At 38.3% G+C, this 23,084-nt stretch overlaps 1 long non-coding RNA gene across 1 annotated transcript in view; it reads left to right on the plus strand.

The window, feature by feature from the left end:
• Window positions 1-23,084, plus strand: part of LOC110361867 (uncharacterized) — a 51,526-nt gene that overhangs the window by 20,101 nt on the left and 8,341 nt on the right. The window contains exon 3 of the long non-coding RNA XR_010468813.1: window positions 20,221-20,345. This is a non-coding gene — a long non-coding RNA (uncharacterized LOC110361867). The remainder of the gene's footprint in view (window positions 1-20,220; window positions 20,346-23,084) is intronic.

Genomic DNA, 23,084 nt, shown 5'->3' on the forward strand with positions numbered 1-23,084 from the left:
CTGAACAAAAAAAAGTACAGTCAGTGCTGCTAACCTTTATTCATGTTAATTACAAACACTATTTGTAATGTCATGCTTTCTATGATCTTCAGATTAACATCAGTGTAGATTCTAGAAATATAGGACATTAGTCCTGGAGCTTACAAGAAGTCCCACTGAATATAATGAACTTCAGTGCTGGGAGAGAATCAACTTCTCTGGTGTATTTAGTTGATTTTGTTTTATAACTTTGATTTTTAATATATAGATTCTAATTTTAATCCTGTACTTATATAAATGTACACTTCTGGCATTCTGGCATGAATATAGAAAGTCATTAGAATGTTTTATATATCTGGAGCAAAAAGAAGATCAGAGTAGTAACAGGGTAAAACTCCATAAAACAAGTCAATTTCTCATCTCAGAGATACATAGGAACAATGCATGCCATTTTGATGATGTTGAGACCCTGGTATTTTGAGAAAAAAAATAGACTTTTCTCTCCTAGTTATCAGCATGGAAACAAACCACTTCTACCGTAGGTTCTCCATTCTTGTGGTAGGCTCAGCTGGTGTTTAATGCCTTTCTGCAACCCCATCGTAAGCTGGTTGGCTGACAAAGATGTGAAGAGCTACATCTACAGAAATGCCATGCTTTTGACAAGTGCTATATTAAAATGCTTTCTGTGAAGTTTTAAGAATTTTAGTCAAGATTAGATTATAGGAGAAACAAATATTACTAATGAATATATCTTAAGCTCCTATATTTAAGCAGAAATGACTTACATCATCAAAAATCCTGGCATACAGAAAAAGTTTTGGTATGATGTCCCTACATCAATCATCAAACATTAGATGGCTATGGAAATGAAGAAACTGTGAGGTCATCTTGAGCTTTTTCTGAGCTCAGGAGACTTCCTAGTGAAGTGGGAATTCTGTATCCTGAGAAACATATTGTGGAAACTGTAAGAACAAATTTGGATATCCTTTGACAAAATGAAAAAGTGAAAGCATTGAAAATGCATGCTTTCTTGTTATATGTTAGCAACTCAGTAAAAAAGTGTGATTTTGTCAAATTTTGTGAAATTTAATTAAATATTTTCAAGCCAGATTGGTAGCATGATTATGGCTTGAAATACCTGGAAGCCTGGTAATGTCCATAGAATGGTTTTTGAAATGGAGGGAGGGAGGTGTGTTAACACTTCCAGAAAGTTTGGTTCATTTCCTGGACATGGTTCTTCTTGGTTTTAGATGAGTGGGCTGTGGAAGGCCATCTGAGATAGTATGGCAACCCTGGAGAAAGCTCTTACCGTCTGGGAAGGAAATTCTATTGGTTGCATCAGGATTAGGCTCCATGGGTACCCAGCCTTAGAAGCCTGCAGTGCTTGGCAGCTGTGGAAATTCAATTTCTGTTGAATAGGGCCATTAATGAGTAAGAAAATAACTATGTGCTTCAGTTAATAGGAACAGCAGAACTCCAACAGAGTGCCTGGAGATGCAAAAGTCATTGTAAATTAAAGCACATCTAATTCAAAGTAACATTTATTGCAACCTGGTTTTAGCATTGGTAGTAAATCCTGCATGGTTTCTTCTCTGAACAGTGGGAAGTTTAAATTCTGGCAAGCAATGGATTTCTGTGACTCTGTCAATTTCTTGTCGAAAATGCAAACCATTTCTCTAATTATGACATGAGAGATTAATTGAAATTGCTTAGCAGGAGAAGATCTTCTGAATATTCATAGATTGCAAGGTACTGTGTAAGACATATATTCAAATAGAGTTAACTAAATTAAAACAATACAATATGCTTACCAAGAAAGAGAGACAATCATCTGACTCTGCTACATCTAATACTGCTTCTCCTGACTGATTTTAAGGAAGAGAAACTATCCATTGTTTTTGCTGGAAAAAACAGTGAAATATAGGTATATAAAACAATGTTGTCTACTTCTCCAACAGGGAAAAGTTAATTAAGATTTCACTTTCATAATTTTAAACCAAAATTAAGTAAAGATTAAACTTTTGTCTTTAAAATTGCCATTTTTCTTTCATTCAATATGCATGTCTTTGTTTTTCCTTTAATACTTTGACAAACCCTAAATAGAGATGCAAAAATGAAAGTGTCTTTTGAGCTCTGTTTGGATTCCTGCTTTTTCAGTCAGTCCACACCATCGGCTTAGGTACCTTTGATATCTCTTGCAGACTTTTTTGGTAAGTGTTATTATCATCCTCCTTTCTCATTTCATTCATTAGTCTTTACCTCCATGCAGTTCTATTAGTGTGATGCTGCACAGAAACACTCTTTCTCTCATGTAGTGTATGAATCCCCTTTACCTACAGAGTCCCATGGCATATAGGAATTTCTGAAGCAACCTAAACTTTTGCTAACAATAGAGTAATAGCTGTGTTTGAACAATTCACTTTTTGGGCTGATGGACTTAAGACTTCTGTAAAAGCAGTTAGCCTGGGATCTCCCCTGGTGGAGATTCTGGGACAGCTTCATGAGGGAGAAATATGCTTCATAAGTAATGTATTTGGTCTTTCCACCTTTGTACTTGAAGTAGGAAAGGGTATAGTTAATACTAAATAAATAAATAAATAAATAAACAGATTAATAAATAGAAATCTTTCCTAGACATTTCTCTTTCTTTTTTACAGCAAATCTCAAAAAAATAGTGCCAGTTTCTCAGACACAATAAGAAAAATCTAGCTGCTTTGTACAGAGATGTTTTCCGCAATTTTGCTAGAGAATGGCCGTGTGGAACAGCCATGTCTTGTGAGACCATGACCCACTTTGATCATCAGGGTGGCTCTTGGGCAAGATTAGCTTCTGAACTCTGCAGTGAAGTAGATTTGGCAATGCTATCCCAAATATACAGTTGAGAACTGGTGAGAACAAACAGCTTTCAGTGTTTCCAAGGTATACAGGCTTCTGCAGGTACAAATATATATGGGCTGATGTTTCTAAAAGTGCTAACTTTTGTGCTTGCATAATAATGAAAGTCAGTGATATGCAAGAACCTTTTGAGAAATCTTTGCAAATGTAACTAGAGGCTTTATCAGCAAGTGTTTGTAATCTTGTGGCTCTGAGAGGCACAGCTCCAGATTAAGCAAGAAATCTTTGAGACTACCAGGAACTGAAGCCTTCAGCATACAGCTGTGGCATTAGCTGCAAGCCTGTACTTCCTCCGCTTTGATAAACACAGTTTAAATCCAGTTTTAATGATGGTGCAGGATTACAGTTATCTTAGCTGGTTTGCTAATTCCCAGTGACAACACATTGTAATGCTCATCTCTGTTTTTATTCATTACCTCTTTCTTTTATTTCTTTTCTTTCTTCCTTTATTCCTTCTCTTCCTCTCTCTTTCTTTCTCTCTCTTTCTTTCTCTCTCCTACTTTCACTTCCTTCCTTCCGTCCTTCCCTCCTTCCTTCCTCTCTTACTCTCTTCCTCCCTTCCTCCCTTCCTTCCTCCCTTCCTTCTTCCTTCCTTCCCTCCTTCCTTCCTTCCTTCCTTCCTTCCTTCCTTCCTTCCTTCCTTCCTTCCTTCCTTCCTTCCTTCCTTCCTTCCTTCCTTCCTTCCTTCCTTCCTTCCTTCCTTCCTTCCTTCCTTCCTTCCTCTCTTCCTTCATTCCTTCCTCTCTTCCTCCCTCCCTTCCTCCCTTCCTTCCTCTCTTCCTTCCTCTTTTCCTCTCTTCCTTCCTCCCTTCCTCCCTCCCTCCCTTCTTTCCTTCCTTCCTTCCTTCCTTCCTTCCTTCCTTCCTTCCTTCCTTCCTTCCTTCCTTCCTTCCTTCCTTCCTTCCTTCCTTCCTCCCTTCCTTCCTCCCTTCCTCCCTTCCTTCCTCTCTTCCTTCCTCCCTTCCTCTCTTCCTTCCTCTTTTCCTCTCTCCCTTCCTCCCTTCCTCCCTTCCTCCCTTCCTCCCTTCCTTCCTTCCTTCCTTCCTTCCTTCCTTCCTTCCTTCCTTCCTTCCTTCCTTCCTTCCTTCCTTCCTTCCTTCCTTCCTTCCTTCCTTCCTTCCTTCCTTCCTTCTTCTCTTCCTCCCTCCCTCCCTCCCTCCCTTCCTTCCTTCCTTCCTTCCTTCCTTCCTTCCTTCCTTCCTTCCTTCCTTCCTTCCTTCCTTCCTTCCTTCCTTCCTTCCTTCCTTCCTTCCTTCCTTCCTTCCTTCCTTCCTTCCTTCCTTCCTTCCTTCCTTCCTTCCTCCCTTCTTCTCTTCCTCCCTCCCTTCCTCCCTTCCTTCCTTCCTTCCTTCCTTCCGTCCTTCCTTCCTTCCTTCCTTCCTTCCTTCCTTCCTTCCTCCCTTCTTCTCTTCCTCCCTCCCTTCCTCCCTTCCTTCCTTCCTTCCTTCCTTCCTTCCTTCCTTCCTTCCTTCCCTCCTTCCTTCCTTCCTTCCTTCCTTCCTTCCTTCCTTCCTTCCTTCCTTCCTTCCTCCCTTCTTCTCTTCCTCCCTCCCTTCCTCCCTTCCTTCCTTCCTTCCTTCCTTCCTTCCTTCCTTCCTTCCTTCCTTCCTCTCTTCCTTCCTCTCTTCCTTCCTTCCTTCCTTCCTTCCTCCCTCCCTCCCTTCCTTCCTTCCTTCCTTCCTTCCTTCCTTCCTTCCTTCCTTCCTTCCTTCCTTCCACCCTTCCTTCCTTCCACCCTTCCTTCCTTCCACCCTTCCTTCCTTCCTTCCACCCTTCCTTCCTTCCTTCCTTCCTTCCTTCCTTCCTTCCGCCCTTCCTTTCCTCTTTTCTCTTTCCTTTTTTAATCATCTCTAACATCCATTTGTGACTGAGTACTGATGTTTTCAGAGAACAGCCTATGACAGCATCAAGATCTAGGTGGCATTAACTGGCTCAGTGCCTATCACAATTTTCCTAAATTAAGGCTTCCACCCTATGAATTACTGACCTGAAGCTACTGCAATAGAAAGTCTACTATTTGTAAATCCACAGCTGTCACTACTCTCTTTTGATGAGCTGATTATTCAGTTGTCTTGGGTTGCTATCTGTCTTTGCGCCAAATCATGCAAATTGTCTAAAAAATATTGAAGCATCAGGCCTTTTACATGTTTTTGACAAACATTATAATTTATATAAGTATTTTATTATACTGTATCAATGCAAGAGTTAGTGTTATAGGTGGAAGAGATCTGCTTCTTCACAGTATGAAGAGAAATCACAACTCTTTGGACAACCGTGTGGATTTTTGGACAAGGTCAGTTTTCAGGTCTGAAAGACCCACATTAAAAATACACCCCCTGCTAACAACAATAACAACAAAGCCCTCATCAGATTTGTACATAATAATATGTTGCCTAGATGTGAATGGTTATTAACTTAAAAAAGTGCCATTTGAGGTAATAAAAAACATTATTTATGGTGTGACTGACAGCACAAATGAAAACCTAGAATATGCAGTATAACATTGTAATTATCAATAGAAAGAACAATTTAGAATATGGTGATATAGAGATTGTGTTTCACTGTTTTAAATGAGTATTATTTTATATATGATGCACTGGCTAAAAAGTGATTCTCTGCTTTGGAGATAAAATGAGATACTTAATACCCTTCCATTTGTACATGCTACCAGCATTCAGTGAGGTAATAAAACTTGCCTTCCATTTGAAAGGACTGTTTTTATATATATTGTCTTTGGGGAACCACTCAGAAATCATTGATGTTTCATAAGGCACCTTAGCTTGTTTCCAGTATTGGAAATGCACCATAAAATTTAATTTGGTATGCAAATTGTTTAGTTTGTGAATTTTTATTAAGATTTTTTTGTCTCCTAAAGATTGTTACTGTGAAATTCAGTATAAACAACCAGTTGTCCCATTGTTACTTTACTCCAGTTTTAATGGACTATTCACAGATTGTGGTTTTTTTTAGCATGAACAAGGGAAATGGAAATTGATATGAAGTGAGAAAGAAAATTAAAGTCTGAAGTTGAAATGGAAAACAAAAATTACTGTAAAATGGCAAATCCATTTTAATTATTGCAACTCACTTTCTAGTTTCCTGTCTTGCACAAAGCTGCCCTCTCCAGAAACTTAGAAAACACTATTACTAAAAGTAGCAGCAATTGTAACCACTGATTTTAATATCCCACAGCTACTGTGTTGATCCATGTTGTCCTTGAGCACGGTAAGAAGGTATATGCATTGTGATTGTAGTAAGTTTTGTCTTTTTTGTTTGTTTGTTCACTTTTGTTTTGTTTCGTGTTAGTGTGTTGTTGTACGGAACATTTCTGAAGTAGTCAGAAGTGTGGCTGCATCTCCAGTAGACACCACACTAATTTAAAATTAGCTGCCTTCACGGAGATTAGCTGTAACATAATGTGGCAAAGACTTGCTCCCTGTACAGAAAGGCATGTCTTTGGCTCACTTTTTGGCCAGCTGTTAATACTGTCCCGATACAGCTCCTGAATTACACAGTTTAAAGTCAGCAATGATATGCTAGCCTGAGTTATTCCATTCTAACTGTGGTATGAGCACCCTAAGATATAAATACATAGTCAGTTTTCCCAGGAGAACACAAAGTGTTTTTGTTGAATGCTTTCTGAGTGAAAGTGTGCAGGCTACCTCCTAGCAAATACACTGTGACTGATGAGGATAATATATAACTCCAGTCAGTGTCAAAGTCATTAGTGGCAGCTTGGTTAATAGTGACTTACAGAGAGCACCTTTACTGTGTTACAGAAATCTTTCAGTACAATTGTTTGGGCTTTTAGTGATTTGAAAAAAAAATGACAAGCTCGTAATATTCATCATTTGGCTCTATCATGCCTCAGAAGTAACTTGTCAAACGAAAGTCAACAAATGGTTTACAAAAAACCGCAATAAGAAACAGATTTCAATCCTGTTCTGCGCTCAGTTCTTGGCCACTCTCTTTACTATAATCTGATATCAGTGATTCAGCCCTTACGGAAAACACAGACAGCTGTGAGGTTTCTTCTAGTAAGCCCAAAAGAATATCATTAACATGATCAAGTATTTGTGGGCTGTTAAAGACCTAATGATCAATTACAACACTTACAGCAAAAGTGCTATCCTCTTCTTTCATTTCTGAAAGCAAGTTTGGTATATCTGAGCTCGAATGGCTAGCTTTAGAAAGTTTTCATATAAATATGGTTTCAAGAAAATATGTTGTTTTGCCATTGCAAAAAGAGCTCAGTCCTCTGGGTTTCCATCATCTGGGTCTCCTGCCAATCCTTAAAAAAAAAAAGAATGCAAAGGTTCTAAACTGGAAAATGCATGTTTAGATACAAGTTCAGTTTATGAAAGTATGATTTTTTTCTACGTTCTCTCATCTTCATTCTCTCTGTATAAGGAAAATGCCAAAACCAGAAATTTTCATCTTCCTTATTATCTTAGGAGTTGGTCATAGCTTTTTGCTTCCAGGCTTCCAGGTATCAGGGTGTTAGTGTTTGTTGTTTGTTTTTTGTTTGTTTGTTTGTTGATTTTTGTTTTGTTTTTTTGTTACAGACACTTTTAGGTATTGTTTAGCTCTCAGTGAGAAACCATGGTAAAGCTCTATGTATTGTCTTGCAATAACTAAAGGTGTACATTTTAATTAGAGGTTTCAATTTGCTAATTTTTAAAGAAAAAAATTATTCCTCAATATATTTTTTTTTTCAGCCAAAAGTGTTCAATGGGGTTGAATGTGACTTCACAGGACGATTTTGACCAACTAAACCAAAGGCCAGAGTCCTCAGCTGAGCAGTAGGGAAATTGAGGTCATCCTTTTAGTCTTCATGGGGAGATTTAAACTGCCACCTTGCTTTATATTAGTATTACCTTCATTCCCTTTGTAGGCAAATTCAAAAGCAAATACGCTGCCTCAGCTGCAGCTGCTTAACATCTGTTAGTGTTTGATTATTTTTTTATGTCATTGGGCTTTTAACACATCCAGAACCTAATACCTACTTAAGGTCAGGCAAAAAGGTGTGGATGACATTCCAAATTGAGTTGTCCCTGAAGAGCAATTAATATCTAAGCAGACCTTTTCATGCTCCCTTCTCTGGCATACTTCCTGCTATACAACTGCTCCTGTGCCATCCATGCAGGAAAATTGCTGTTCTTATGGGGAGCCTGTCTTCCTCCTGTGTAGGGAAGTGAGTTAGATTGTTTTCAGTCTGTTTTTCACTTCAGAGTGAGCATCAGAGGCAGATACGAGGCTGTGAAGTATTTCTCTAAGGTGATGTCTATTTCAATTGCCTTGTTGCATTTCCCACTGAGGTTGCTTTCCTTATGTGTATACTTTCCATTCACATTAGTATAATTCTGTATTCATTCCACCTTCCGCTTTTACTCTCATTGCAGCAGTTTCATATGTCTTACAGCAGAAAGTGGCTGTTCAACAGCCTTTGAGCCTGTCATCTTTGATTTAAAAAGAAAAATTTATTGGCTTGTTTTCTCCTCACTCTTTGGCATTGTCCATGTGCAGCTGGCTTCTGCAGATGTTTTCTGAACAGAGCTGGTGACTTTTAAAACCTTGCAAATGTCGGCAGTGTTACAAGTTTCTGCTTTGCTCAGAGCTGCAGCACACAAAATACATCTGTCCTTAGCAAGTTCTGGCTGCATTCCTTCCCTTCTTAAATATAACCTTCAACTCATTGTACACATATATTCACACATAGCTGTAGAGTGAGTAAACCTGTATCTGTTATTGATGTTGGAATGGTCTTTCTAATGCAAAAACCACATTTCAAAATAAACCACATGTTCCATTCACAGGCTAAACATGTTTTTCTAGTTACCTTTGTATACTTTTATACTGCATGGATTTGCAGCTGAAGTTCTCGTTAGATCTTTTTTCTAGTTTTTCTCCCCTCTGTATCCTTTTGTGTTATTCCCTGTTGTTTATTTCCTTCCTCAGCTTTCTCCATTTAATTCCTTTCAGTTGAAGAACACTTCTACATAAATGCCTTTCATGTCTCCTTTTTTGTTCTGACTTGGAGGGTTCCCACCTTCTGTAGAAGTCCTTTCCGCACCGCATCTATGAAGTGCTTTACCTCTTGAGCTTTTAAAGAAAAGCATGCTAGAGAAAGAGAAATGCCACTGACAAATATCCTTTATTCTGTTACATCCACTCATTTCTTAGTGACTTGTTAGGCTATAGGAAAAAATGTATGGGAGCTTTTATCTATGTAGTCAACCTTGTACATAATTCTGATAGTTGTAAAGCAAATAGTAGCACGTGTATTTTGGTCCTTGACTGAAGCACTCTACTGGCTGGACTATGAATCCTAAGTGGGTTTTTGAATCACCAAATCTTGAATGGTGTAAAATCCCCAAAAGCTAGAGCACATCTTTTTTTTTTTTTCAAAATAATGAGAGTGTTACTAGTGGTGACAGTTCATATCTCCTAGCTTTAAAACAGAAGTATTGTAGTGTCGGTGGCCAATTCAAAAAGAAAGTGTAGGGGGGAGCCAGCCTAAATGCCATTGCTTCCTTTACTTTTAGGAGACTAGTATTTGGCCTGAGTTCTGTAGGAAAAATTGGCATTTCAAACGCTGGCTTGGAAGTGTCCCAGAAAAGAGCCAAGAAACCACTGATGAAAGTGGACAGAGCCCTACTGTCTTCGGTCTTCATGCTTCCTTCAGACAGACTACTTTTACAAGTTAAAAAGAGGGAAAGGATAACATTTGATTTGTTACTAAATGTGTTTATTTTTTGTCTTGTGGTTTTATAATACAGTATGTAACTGCTGAGTATCCATTTTAAAAAAATTCTTATGAATGAGTGTACAGTGATGTTTTTCTTGGTTAAATATTTTCATGTGTGAAAAATATGTGGTTTTTGTAGAGCAGAATATGGAAGGGATAAAATAAAGCAAGCAAAAAAAAAGGAAGGCACAGGTCTGTTTTACATTACTACATTTTGGGAAACTGGTCCTAAGTGAACTGCTGCAAGGGTACTGTATCTTAATAGCATCAATTTTATTGAGGAGGTTGTGATGTTCCCAGTGTGTGGATAACCTTTCCAGGAACAGCTATGTTAGTTTTTCTTGAGCTATTCCATATGAGGACTACCTGATTTGGATTTTGTCATTTGTAGAAAGGGTATTTCAAATTGCTTTCCTTTCTGCTAGAAACGGATTTTAAGAAGGTGCTTACAGCTAGTCTAGGATCTGATATGACAGATATTTATATTTAATGCAGAGCAAAACACAAAATACACTTAACCTTTATTTGATTGTACCATAAATGTATTCCACTTTCTTTCAACTGAAGTGAATTATATTAATAACTTGTTATTGTTAAAATGTCAAGAGTATTTTCTTTCTCTTTGAATTATCATTTCTTTGCTCAGGGTATTGGGTTTTGCTTGTTGTTCCTGACATGGAAAGGAAGGAATGTAATCTTAAGTGAAATGTTCAGACTTCTCCTGAATAGGTAGGTTATTTCTTTTTAGATTAGCTCAAGTAATAGTTGCAGTGCTGATACACGGAATGTGGAGAGACAGGAACCAGACAATGTACTGAAACTGAAATGTGCTTTCCTTTAAAGATACAGTCTCCCTGGGACTAAACATGATTTGCGCAACATGTCAGGCATTGCTGTATGTGACGCTTCTGTTTATTTTCACCAAGCTGATTTCAAGCATGAAACTTTTATTTTATTGTGACATTATCACAATAATTTACATTCACCTTGCAGAGTTGAGATATGCGTGTTCAGGGATGGAGCTGGAGATGTTCAAGAAGGAAAAAAGAAGTTTTGCATTTCATTCCATCTCATCAACTGATGAAATATATTCCCTGTAAAGCCTCTGGTTAACCAAATAGACCTTAAATGCTTCCCCCCTCTCACCACTTCAGAAACGGGTCATTCTGCCTCTTCAGGGATAGCTACATTTTGGGAAATACGTTAATTGACTGTCAGTCTGGAAAGTAAATGCTGAGGACCGCGTGGGTTTTATACTTGAGAACTTTCCAACATGGCTTACAAAGCAAACAGGAATGTGGAGTTAAACATGTTTCTTTCATGTATATTGTGCATAACCAGAAATATGTGAGACACTTCTTCTAGTGATTTTACTCCAGCAAGCCAAAACAAATTCAAATTGATATCTTCATGAGAAAGCCTGTTTGTTTAAAGATGGATGAACTGATGTTTCACTTTAAATTAGAGCTCTTTCTTCCAGCTTCATAAATAATAGTACTGCTTTGTATTCTATTGGCTACATGGATGGCAAATCTTTCTTTCCTGTTCTGAAGTGAAAAAACCTTACTTGGCTCAAGCCAAGATGTTTATATTTTTACATCCTCATTTTCAAATTAACTGCTGCTTTCCACCAGTAGCTATCTACCAGTAGCATTTATAAAGTTGTTGCTGAAATAGCAAGGCCCAGGGTAACATAATGATCTTTATTTCTGTGCATTTTCTTTAAAAATAAACATTGAGGATCACTAGTATTAGTAACAGTATTGTTTTCCAGATGGAGTGTTTTATTTTGCAAATGAAGAGAAAGTAAAACTAGATGTTATTGAGGTTTCAGAACTTGTGAGAGATTTTCACAAGAAGATATCCTATCTAAAAGAAGTCTGAGTATATGTCAACATTGCTGGTGTAACTTCTTTTGTACTCTAATTCTGAGCAAATAGAATTATCCTGTCCAATGTCAAACTTAGCTTTTGTCCGTTTTTAAGAGCTCATAATATCAAGAATTAAAACTGTAGCTAGGAATACCATTGAGAGGTGGGGAAAATGATGCTCAAATATCATCCTAGCCTACTCAAACAACAAAAACAACAAGCAAAGCACACCAAAAAGACATATCTTATTTTAAAATCACTGTCACAAATTGTTCCACTGCAGACAAGGAGGTTAGAAAACAGCCTGGAGTCTGGGTGAAACTGTGAGGGTAATCTTGTCTGTGAACTTCAAGGCATGCTTCCCGTTTCTTTAACAGGAATGTTAGAATATTAAATTGATTTATCCTGAGGAAATCTTCTGCTGGGGGTCTGACATTTGCAAATTATACTGGATTTCTGTGGCACAGTTAACTTGTTAAAGTGGGCACAGTATTTCTCTCCCCTGTCCAGTCCCAGGGAAGGAAAGAATGGAATATGTTTCAGAGAGCTTTGTCCTTCATGTGACTGGAAGGGATATTAAGAAGTATTTTGCCAGTTCTTAAACTATATAGCAGAGAACTATTACTCTTCTTTGCATGTGGCTGGAAGAGAAGATATATGGAAATAGCAACTGGTTCCATCATGTTGTCTTGTAAGACTAAAGCTGCTCATAGTACCTCCCCTCATTTGTGGGCCAGTTTGATCTAACAAATTATTCCTGTTCTTTTTTTCTCTCTCTACTTTTTTTTTTTTTCCCTTTTTTTTTCCTCCAATCATCTTCCAAATCAGTGGGTCAAGATTTTATTAAGGGTATATTTATACCATGTTTAAATCTTCTTTGTAATGGTATACTTTGAAATTAAGGATTGCTAATGGGTTTAGTTTTTGGGTTTTTTTTCGAAGAACAAGTGCTTCTTCAAATATAAAGACAGAAAAACTTGTACTCCTTTTTCTACCCTATAAAAATCAGCATTTTTGACATTAAAACAAAAAATACAGAAAAAAGTGACATGGTCCTAGGGTAGCTTTGTAAATAAACAAGGTTTCATCTCTTAGATGCCTACAAGATTTATCTTTCCTTTTTTTTTTTGAAAAAAAACCCAATATTTTTTAATATATTTGGAAAAACTATTTGCTTTTGAGATAAAACTGCTGGCGGAAAATTTTTCAGCCTCACAAAAAAATATCTTAGTGAGTAGTTAGGCAGCTCAAGAAATGGATTATTTTACTTTTTAAAAATTTATTTGTTTTGTAGAAATCAGTTTTGGAACAAACTGCTGCCTAGGACCTTTCATATACTAAACAGTAAAGAAATGAGTCTTTGATTTATTTAATGAAACTGCTTGAGTGGAAAGTCTTATGGATTATATATGGGGCCAAGAGCTATAAAACCTTGGACTCTGGTCCCCTTTCTGATACTGAGTGACCTTAGCAATTTTTTGCACTTACATAGCACTTGGCAAACATTATTAATTTAATCTCCACAGAGTCCGTGTGAGGTACAGAGGTGTAATTATCTCACTTTTTCAAGTGGGAGAATTGAGACTCATAGGGGTTATACTCTGCAATAAAACAAGTTCAGAAAGAGGGTGGGAACCCATGTCACTTGGCATTTATTCCTGCTCCTAATCTGCTGGAGTACTGCATAAAGCCTCAGCTCCTTACCCTGCCTATGGAGTTAATGCTGCATCTCAGTCTGCAATGTTCGTGCTGAACTGTGTGTCAGGAGGGTGAGGAAGATACTCATCTGTTGGATTCATTTTCTGTGGAAGGTGCTACTGTCCCATTTTGAATACTTAAGAAATTCCATGTAGGAAAAAAAAAGGGCAATTCTAACCCAGCAGAAGGCAACAGAATGATATTTTAAAAGATATTGACACACCAAGAGAGGTTGCCACAAATACAAAGAGCTCACAGGGCAGGGCACTAGGTTGACCCCAGCACAAGAAGGACCTGAGGGTCTGTTGTTTACTTGCTGTGTGAGCCTAAAACAGTGGTTTGTCCTTTTTGAGCTTCAAATTTCTTCTTAAATGTTTTTTATTTATTTCTAATTAATCCCTGGAGGCATTTAAAAGGTGTGTAGATGTGGCACGTAGGGACATGGTTTAGTGGTGGACTCGGCAGCATTAGTTTTACAGTCAGTCTCAATGATCTTAAAGGTCTCTTCCAACCAAACGACTCTATGATTCTGTAATTCCATGATTCTGTGCTGCCAAAACATGGGAGCTGAGCCTAGGAAATCCTAGATTTTAATGCAGTGTTTTGTGGCTTTCAGACTAATCTGTGTGAAATTCTTGTGCAAAAGCTTCTTCCAACTAAGACTTGCACTTGTTTGCTTGCTGATCTTGAGGAGTGCCAAGTTGCTGGAATCAGAAGACAAGGTGATGTGATGTGAATGTGCAACCAGTTTTTATTGCCAGCATCTCAGCTGGAGGAGGTGGCCTGTGGGTGGCTGGTGTTCAGGAGGGGTGGCGTCTGAGTCCTGTCTGAGCTTACTGACTCATATACTGTGAAGTTTTCCATTCCCAGTGTATATGAGTTGCTTTTGGATCATGGCCTTTCTCTTGGGTCCTCACACAGCCCTTTGCTTTCTATGGAGAAATGGTATGATACCAAAACATGTTATCCCTTTGTAAGATTCAATAAAGCACTTGCACTTGTGGTGTGTGGCATTCCCCGCTCAGCCCCATCTAGCAGGATTTCCTTTTAAAATAGTGGTTTTGCTTGCAATGCATCCCGGCACTTTTTATATGTCACCGACTAATAATAATTTTTGATATACTGAATTATCTTTTATACAAGTTGTTTTCCTTTGTATTTTTCAGACCCTGCTGTTCTCTCAGTTTTCCAGTAAATTATTATTTTCTCTGTATTACTTTACATGTTGTAATTGCTTTGTTATCTATAAAAGAAAGGTAGGCTCAGTTTACTCCTTTCATCACTGCCAGAACCTCAGTGAATGAACTGTAGTTCTTCTCATTACCATAGCTTTGTTCTGCTCTGTTTTAATAATAATTGCCCTTGTCATCTTGTAATGTTAACTGTGAAACCTTGTGGTTAAAAAACACAGAAAGTAAAAGGTGGTAGTGGGGAGAGATTAATTACACAGAATATTTTGCAAAATGATAAAGAAATGTTTGTATTTCACATCATTAAATAACGGAGTCAGAGCTGATTATGTAAACATAGCAGCACACACAGAGGAAAGGCTAAGCTGCTTTGCTGCAAGACATACAGGAAGAGTATGGCTGAGATAATTTGCATTGTTTAGTCCTGGTGTCATTTTGGTCAGGTTAAGACAAATGAAATTCCCAAGTCTCTGTCTTTCTCTAAACATTTTTTTTTGCTCTCTGGAGTGCTGTGTCGTGCTCCCTTCCAGGCTGTTCTCCCTGATGCTTTTACCCTTACCAGCAGATCTTTTGTAAGATGGTTATATAATTTTTTTAACCGTGTTTTCATGAGACCTGTCTCAAAAGCATGAAAAAAAAAGTGTTTTGCTCAGACTGACCAAGTGAGGAAACATGATTGAAATGAAGGGCTGTGTTGTGATGCTGGGTGATTGCTAACGCTGCCACAAGCAGCTTCTAGGATCTTGTGGCCACCTAATTTTAGCTAGGGCAGCCAACTTTTGGAATGCAATCCTTGCTGTTGCAAATAAAAAATGTGAAGTGACCAAATGAAAACACAAATAATAAAAACAAATTTTTAAAAGGAGGCTATTCTGTTTCCTGAATTTTCTAGTGGTGAATCAAGCTGGTGTTTTTTGTGATCTTCTCCAGAAAACACAGACTTCAGTGCCACTCATGCAGCGTTACTTGTGTCCTGGGAGTCTTCTGAAGGAAAGTAAACGTTCAGCAAGTCCTCGTAATTTATACAGAAGGCTGTTTATTTTGGGGAATTTGGAAAGTTAACATGCTGTCAAGACCACTGAGGGGACCAGGTGAAAATTGAAACATTGTTACTGTACAACAGAACCAGTGATGGAGGAGTTCAGTGCACGAAGTCAGCCTTGGAGGGACAGCAGCAAGAGAACTAGCTCCGGGGGTGGTGGATGTGTGTTGCTCTCGTCCTCTGTCTTTGCGAGGAGGCTACCTTGTGTTTGAGACATAACTCTGTGCTTTAACATGTGGATGTACCTTTGCCTTGACAATTTTTAATAGAACACATCTTAGTGTTTTTTTTTGAGGACATCCAATTGCTGAAGTCTAGTTCTCATTTCAACACCCATAAATGCACTGCAGCTGATACAGATGATCAGTGCAAGCACAACTGCTGAGCAAACACAAAGGTGATTTGTTCTTGGAGGGCCAGGGCACAGCAATAATTTTTCAAAAAACTTGCAGCAGGCCTTTGGTAGAACATGGGAATGTGATTTTTAAGATTTAAAAAGTCTAGTGACTGCAGATGCAGTCCTGTCTCCTAAGGATGTTTCCAAGCCTACATCCATTAGAGCAGAGAGTAGCAGCTGCTGTCACAACAGGGTGCTTGCTCAGTTCATATGGAGAGGTGTGGAAACCTGCAGCATATCATTTCAGCTTGCTCCTTCCGGTGGAAGGTATGCTCAAATAGAGAAATATTTGGTGATTGAATCTTGGTAATTATGTATTCATGGTGTACCATCCAGCTCCACAAAATCAAGGTGAAAAGTCAACCTATTGATTTTGGATGCTGTTTAGGTGCCTGGTATAAAATATAGGAGACTAAGGAGGGTACTCAATGCTTGTACATAGCTGCAAACTGCATTTGGGTGCTTTGGACTTGTGATGTTTGGCCTGTGACCTCTTTCCCTTGAATAGGATGAATACATCCTGGTGTCTTCATAGTTTAAAACGACCTATTGGTCAGATTCACAAAGTTCAACAAAATCACAGAAATGAAAATGAACACCTGCCATTAATATTTTTTTTTCTGAATGGGTAAATGAATCGTAACTCACTGTTTTAAAAGGACAAATTCGTTGCCCAATACATATTAAAATACTCTGAATTAAATCAGAGTACTTGGCCCTTGATTAAAAGAAAGCACAAAAATCCTTAGAAAGAGGAAAATATTGAACAAGTTAAATGGTTTGTCTGTATACAGCTGTACTTTGAGGTCCAATGTGGCTACAACTAACTTACGTATCCTCTGATGAGGGAAATGCTTTTTTCAGCTGCTTCTAAAAGAAATTGAGTTTGTTTTAATATATTTTATACTGAGGAATTTGCCACAGCAGAGAGAAACGGTTCAACTGAGCAGCATCTGAAGCCTGCTAATTACGACTGTAGAGGCGGATTGGATACAGCCCTATGTGTCTGTTCAGAAAGAGGCTAACAGGATTCCTTCTGCAGATGGAATTCAAGTCAACGTTGTTTGTCTTTCTCTACATTTTTATTTGCTCAGTCTGTCTGCTTCAGTTCTTTGGCACTTGCTAAATAGCTGTTGGAAATGTTGACCCAATACTCATAGATTATTTTATTTTTTTTCTGTTTTTAAACATTCCCTTCCCTTCCCTTCCCTTCCCTTCCCTTCCCTTCCCTTCCCTTCCCTTCCCTTCCCTTCCCTTCCCTTCCCTTCCCTTCCCTTCCCTTCCCTTCCCTTCCCTTCCCTTCCCTTCCCTTCCCTTCCCTTCCCTTCCCTTCCCTTCCCCTTCCCTTCCCCTTCCCTTCCCCTTCCCCTTCCCCTTCCCCTTCCCCTTCCCCTTCCCCTTCCCCTTCCCCTTCCCCTTCCCCTTCCCCTTCCCCTTCCCCTTCCCCTTCCCCTTCCCCTTCCCCTTCCCCTTCCCCTTCCCCTTCCCCTTCCCCTTCCCCTTCCCCTTCCCCTTCCCCTTCCCCTTCCCCTTCCCCTTCCCCTTCCCCTTCCCCTTCCCCTTCCCCTTCCCCTTCCCCTTCCCCTTCCCCTTCCCCTGTCCTCCTCTTCCCTTTCCCTTTCCCTTTCCCTTTCCCTTTCCCTTTCCCTTTCCCTTTCCCTTTCCCTTTCCCTTTCCCTTTCCCTTTCCCTTTCCCTTTCCCTTTCCCTTTCCCTTTCCCTTTCCCTTTCCCTTTCTATTTCTTTTCCTTTCCCTTCTTTCCCATGTAAGTGGTTTTCATGTAGAAATCATTGTATGCAGTAGGAACTGCTCACACACATCAGCATTTATTGGGCCATTACCAGAATGTGTTTGTGCAGTGAGTCTTTCGGATGTTTGTGAGAGGACAGATTTTTATCCTGGTGTAATTTAGCTTGAAGTGTATTTCCTCTCTTGCTCTTTTATTTCCATTAGATAATTATATTTATTCATGTATATTTATTTTTCACTACTATGCATTTAGTTTAAAAAGACATAGTTCATATTTAAAGTGAAGAAATGTTTATAATGCAGACAGATTACACAGGAATGAAAAATGCCCTGATCTCTGTTTTTACTAGTAGTCTGTGCAACTTACATGATTGTTCCCTGTTAATATTGATCTAGAAGAAATTCCTACCTGTAGGAGTATTTTCTAATATGAATTGCAGTGTTTTCTTCAATATTACTATAAAGGTAATGAATGTATCCATCTTTTTGGTCTTTTTGTTATTTGAGAGAGACTGAGTCTAATAATCACAGGGTATCTCTTGAATCCTTGAAGACAGGGATGTCAAACTCATTTTCACTGGGGTCCACATCAGCCTGATGGTTGCTTTCAAAGAGCATTTATATAGTCCTAAAAAATACAATTGGCCCTTTGAAGGTAACTGTCAGGCTAAGTGGCCCCCAGTGAAAATGAGTTTGACACCCGTGCTTTCAGAATACCAGTGAAAGAGTAGAGCAAGCAGCCACCTGACCCACAGGGAATTAGTCCTAGTTGTGCTATTGTAACAGCAGGATTGAGACTCTTCTGAGGAAGAGGTGAGTGTAAGTTGCAACAAACTGTTCAGCTTGATTAGTGGGAAAGGGTTTCAACTGCGGTTTGAACCAGGAATCTTTCTGACTTCCAATCAAGTAAGCAGCCTGTTCACCATCAAGTAAAAGCACAATCAAATAAGTTATTCCTTCTCTGAGGACATCAAAATACTCAAGAAAAGCTCTGCTCAGTCTGACCATTAATGATGTTGCTGATAGCTGGTATATTAGAAGAAGCTGAAATATCAGAAAAAAGCTCTATATGAAAAATGCAAGTTTGTGGAAAACAAAACCATGTATAGTTCTTAGAGATGTAAGAAAGCAAGAGCAGATATTCTGCCGAGAAAATATGCCATAGTTCTCTTGACATCAGCCAACGATTTATTTCTGCCAAAACCCTATTCTCTGCTCTTTAAGATTCCCATATTTATTTTCATGTGGCTACTGTAGATCTTTCATGTATTTATGATTTTTGTGGTCTTGTTGATAGTTGAAAACACTTCTAAATTGACCTTGGACAAGTGATTGCTTTTGTGTTTAAGGTGTCTTTCTTTATTCATTATTTACAGTATCCTTTTTTAATCCCCTTCTATTTTTCATTTGTGATTTGATTTTAGCTACAGGCTATTTGTTCCTTCTAGTCATCAAAGATATTTGAATATGTGACCTGCATAAATGTAGTGATATGGTCTCTTTCCATATAGTTTTACTTTAATGTCATTAATTTTGCAAAAGTCTGCTTCTGTGGCATTACTATATTGTATACCTATGTTATCTTGTAGGTTTCATTTTGAATATAGCTGGACCCAGATCATTAACATTTAAGCTTATTTTTTTAATATTGCTTGAAAATATTTTCTCTGTATGGATTTTTTTTTTTTTTTTTTTTTTTTACAGCCTAGGGAAATAACGTACTTCTGTCTTCAGCTTTATAGGAAAGCATTTTGAGTTGCTATCATTTAAATGTTCATTTTTTCCTCTTTTCTCAAGGGCTCAGTATTTTAAAGAAACACTTCAGCTTTTGCACTGAAATAAATTCCTTCAAGCTTATCCCTTGATTCTGTACAGATGTCCTTGATCCTTTTGCTTGATAGTTTGAAGGGACATTTGATATATTCTCATTAGTCTTTTTATTGATTATAAAGGTAATACTGTCAGGAAAGAGTGTTCTAGTTTTCAGTTTATGCAAATAACTCCGTACGTAAGTTAGAAGTTCCTTCCATGATGTCTGCTTACTACCCATAATGTCTTCCAAAGGACTAGATATGTTACAGCTGTGTTTTTAAAGTCTAGAACTATTGAAGAAACAGTTTTATTGGTGAGTAAAGCCATGGTTGGCTAATGCTCAGAAAATGAAAACTATTGGTAAATTAGTTAAGAAAGAAAAGACTGTTCAGATGAGCAGGGTATAATTTTGTATCTAAGTGAATCCATTGATAAAATGGAGGCTTAAGAAAATATGTGAAAGAGGAATTACTGTAATACTTAGGAGGTTTCTAGTGAGTATGTTCTGTCTTTTCCGCAGCAGTATCCAGGAAATGTTTCTGAAAACACAGGGGAAAGGATACCACAGATTACAGGCTTAAGCCAGCATCAATATCCAAGAAATTATCTGTTAGGAAGATATTGTGAGAGGTATTTTCTGAATCAGGGCAACAGAAAGAACCATTCATAGTGATTTCTGCACTGTTAATTCAATGTTCAGAACAAAAAAAAGCAGTCTTTGCTGGTAGGTAGTACTTCATTCATCTGAGTGAGACTGAAGTCAATAAAATTCTGGCTGCAGAATTGAATAAAATAACTGAAATCTCTATTAACTGTTACTAATCACTCTAAATATCTAGAGACCTCAGTGTCTGGAATTACTGAAGAATTTGGCAAGTCTCTTCAAAAATCTGCACATAAAATCTGTCTCAGATGGGAAGAATTGGAGAGATTTCTAAAGCACTTGGAAAGGTTAAACAAAAGGGTATGTAAGTAGTTTTTTTCTCTTATGTCTACCTCAACAGTTGATTCTTCTGTGAAATTATTTGTCCCCTGAAGTCCTTTGGCCTTGTTGACCTTCAAGTAGTAAAAATATTTTCTTCACTGGCTTCTCATGGTTGTGGTTTGAATATTAATAATATGTGTAAGTCAGGCAGTTTCACTTGCTCTCTTAAGCAAATGCAACATTTTTCAGCTGCTCCTCAGCTGGGTAAGGACTTGGAGGTCCTGCTGCTCGACAGTATAGTAGAAGTGGCATAAAATCACTGTCAAGGGACTTGGCTGAGGGGCTTGTATGCTTTCAAGGAGACTAATGATTCTGTAATTTTCATAACTTAGGCTTGAGAAGATCTGAGTAATTTGTGCTGATTCTCAGTATTATTTTCTTTTTACAGAATGAAATGCAGTAACACTGGTTTTTTAATTTGTTTTAAGAAAAGATTTTTTAATATAGCACATATTGATGATATTAGTAATACATCGTATATAGATGTCACTAGCTACACTGAGTGAAACAGCTTGGATTTGTTTTGTGACCTGACAAATGGATGTCAGAAGTGATGGGGGCTGTTGAGAAATTTCAGAGAGATCAGGAAGTTTTTTTCCTGCTCAGCCTCCATTTGTATCAGTATGTTTCCATGGATTTCAGAAAAAAAACCTTTAAGATGAAATAATAATAATTTGAACAATGTCTGTCTAGCATGATTGATTTTTAAATTGGCAGCTTCGTCTGTAATATTCTTCTATTGATTTTTATCCTCCTTTTCACCGCCTCTTGTGGTGTTACCAGTGTCATGGTAGCATTTTTCCTTTGCTCCCACCTAGTTAGCTAAATTAGTGGCAAGATGTGAGTACCGTAGTGTGCCAAGTAATGTTACTTTATTATTGTGATCTTCCTACTGCCTGTGCTCGTTGTTCATGTATGTTTTCTGATATTAGTCTTGCCTTTCACATTTGTGGGTTTTTTTTATATTTATAGCTGTGAATTTCTTTACATTTGTGAGTATGCACTGTGGCTTAGGTTGACTTGAAGAAGAATGGTTTTGAGCATCTCAGGACAAGATTGCTGTGTTAAAATAATGTATTAATATAATAATATATCGTATGTACATAAAGATATAAATTCTGTGTCTGTTTTTATTCTATCCTATATCTTTTGTAGTTTGAGAGTGAATATAGAAAAAATAATATGTTTCTGGTAGAGGGAAAATGCTTTTCAGAAAAACATTTTGTAAGTTTCTTGAAGAATACGAAAATTTATACTAAAAAGCAACAAAATGCTGTCCTCTTGGAAAATTATTTTCCTTTTTTAATTTGATTATTTCTACTAGTAAATTATGTAAAGGTGTGAAGGGGAGCAGATGGGTAGATGGATTTAAACAGGAATGATGCTGAGAGAGAGAGGATATGAATGCCACAGTAAGGAAGAATTGCCTTCACAAAGGTAATGGGAACAGCTGTTATTTTTTGTCCAGTAACCCACACTAGGTCTGGACATAAGAGAGTTCAAATAACTTGTTCACGTGAGGCGGTTCAAATTTATATCTCTTTCCTTAAAGCTCATTGCAGAGTATTGAGGAGTACAGTAATTACATTTCCAAGCAATCTAGAGTATAAATGTCCCCATATCAGAGACACTTCCTGAGGGGTGGGAGACTTCAAATGCACTCTCTACCTGACTATGAGTAGGGGCAGCAACCCCTTGGTCCCAGTTTGTTGGGAAATAAGAAATAAATTTATTCTTTCTTCCCCATAATTTCCAGGCTGTGGTTTTGAATTTATTTTTCTGAGGCAAAGTGAGGAAGGCAAAAATGATGAAGAGATTGTGTTCTTTGAGGTGATGATTCAGAGTAGGTGCTCTGTAGTAGAAACAAGAATAAATGGAAGGCTTGTAGAAAAGCTCTGCTGTAAGGACTTGCTCTCCACAGCCATTCAACCCCAAGCCTAGCTCTTACTGTGTTTTTCCAAAAGTTGAGGTAATGGTCACTCTGTGAAATGCTGCAGTGAAGTAGCTTCAGTTTCAATAAATGTATTTAAAACTCTACTAGGCATACATTATTTTTATATCTCCCGGTAGACACATGTAGAAAATGAAGACAGATGGACTCTGCTTGAGTTTATTCTATCTGTAGAGTGTACTAGGTCATTCAGAGTGCAGGAGAAAAGTGTCCAAGCAGACTTGCACTCAGGAAGATGAACATCTACTGACTAAGTTGTTGTACAGATATATAAATGTGATCACTGTGCCCCTGAATTATATTTCTTCCTTCCTTTCTTTCTTTCTTCTTTCTCCCTTCCTCCCTTTATTTATCTTCCTTTCTCTCTTTCTCTCTCTCTTTCTCTCTTTTCCTTCCTTCCTTCCTTCCTTCCTTCCTTCCTTCCTTCCTTCCTTCCTTCCTTCCTTCCTTCCTTCCTTCCTTCCTTCCTTCCTTCCTTCCCTCCTTCCTTCCTTCCTTCCTTCCCTCCTTCCCTCCTTCCTTCCCTCCCTCCTTCCCTCCTTCCTTCCCTCCCTCCTTCCCTCCCTCCTTCCCTCCCTCCTTCCCTCCCTCCTTCCCTTCCTTCTTCCCTCCCTCCCCTCCTTCCTTCCCTCCTTCCCTCCCTCCTTCCCTCCTTCCTTCCCTCCTTCCTTCCCTCCTTCCTTCCCCCCTTCCTTCCTTCCTTCCTTCCTTCCTTCCTTCCTTCCTTCCTTCCTTCCTTCCTTCCTTCCTTCCTTCCCTCCTTCCTT

This window comes from Columba livia, chromosome Z (genome assembly GCF_036013475.1).
Source record: "Columba livia isolate bColLiv1 breed racing homer chromosome Z, bColLiv1.pat.W.v2, whole genome shotgun sequence".
NCBI classification, from domain to species: domain Eukaryota; kingdom Metazoa; phylum Chordata; class Aves; order Columbiformes; family Columbidae; genus Columba; species Columba livia.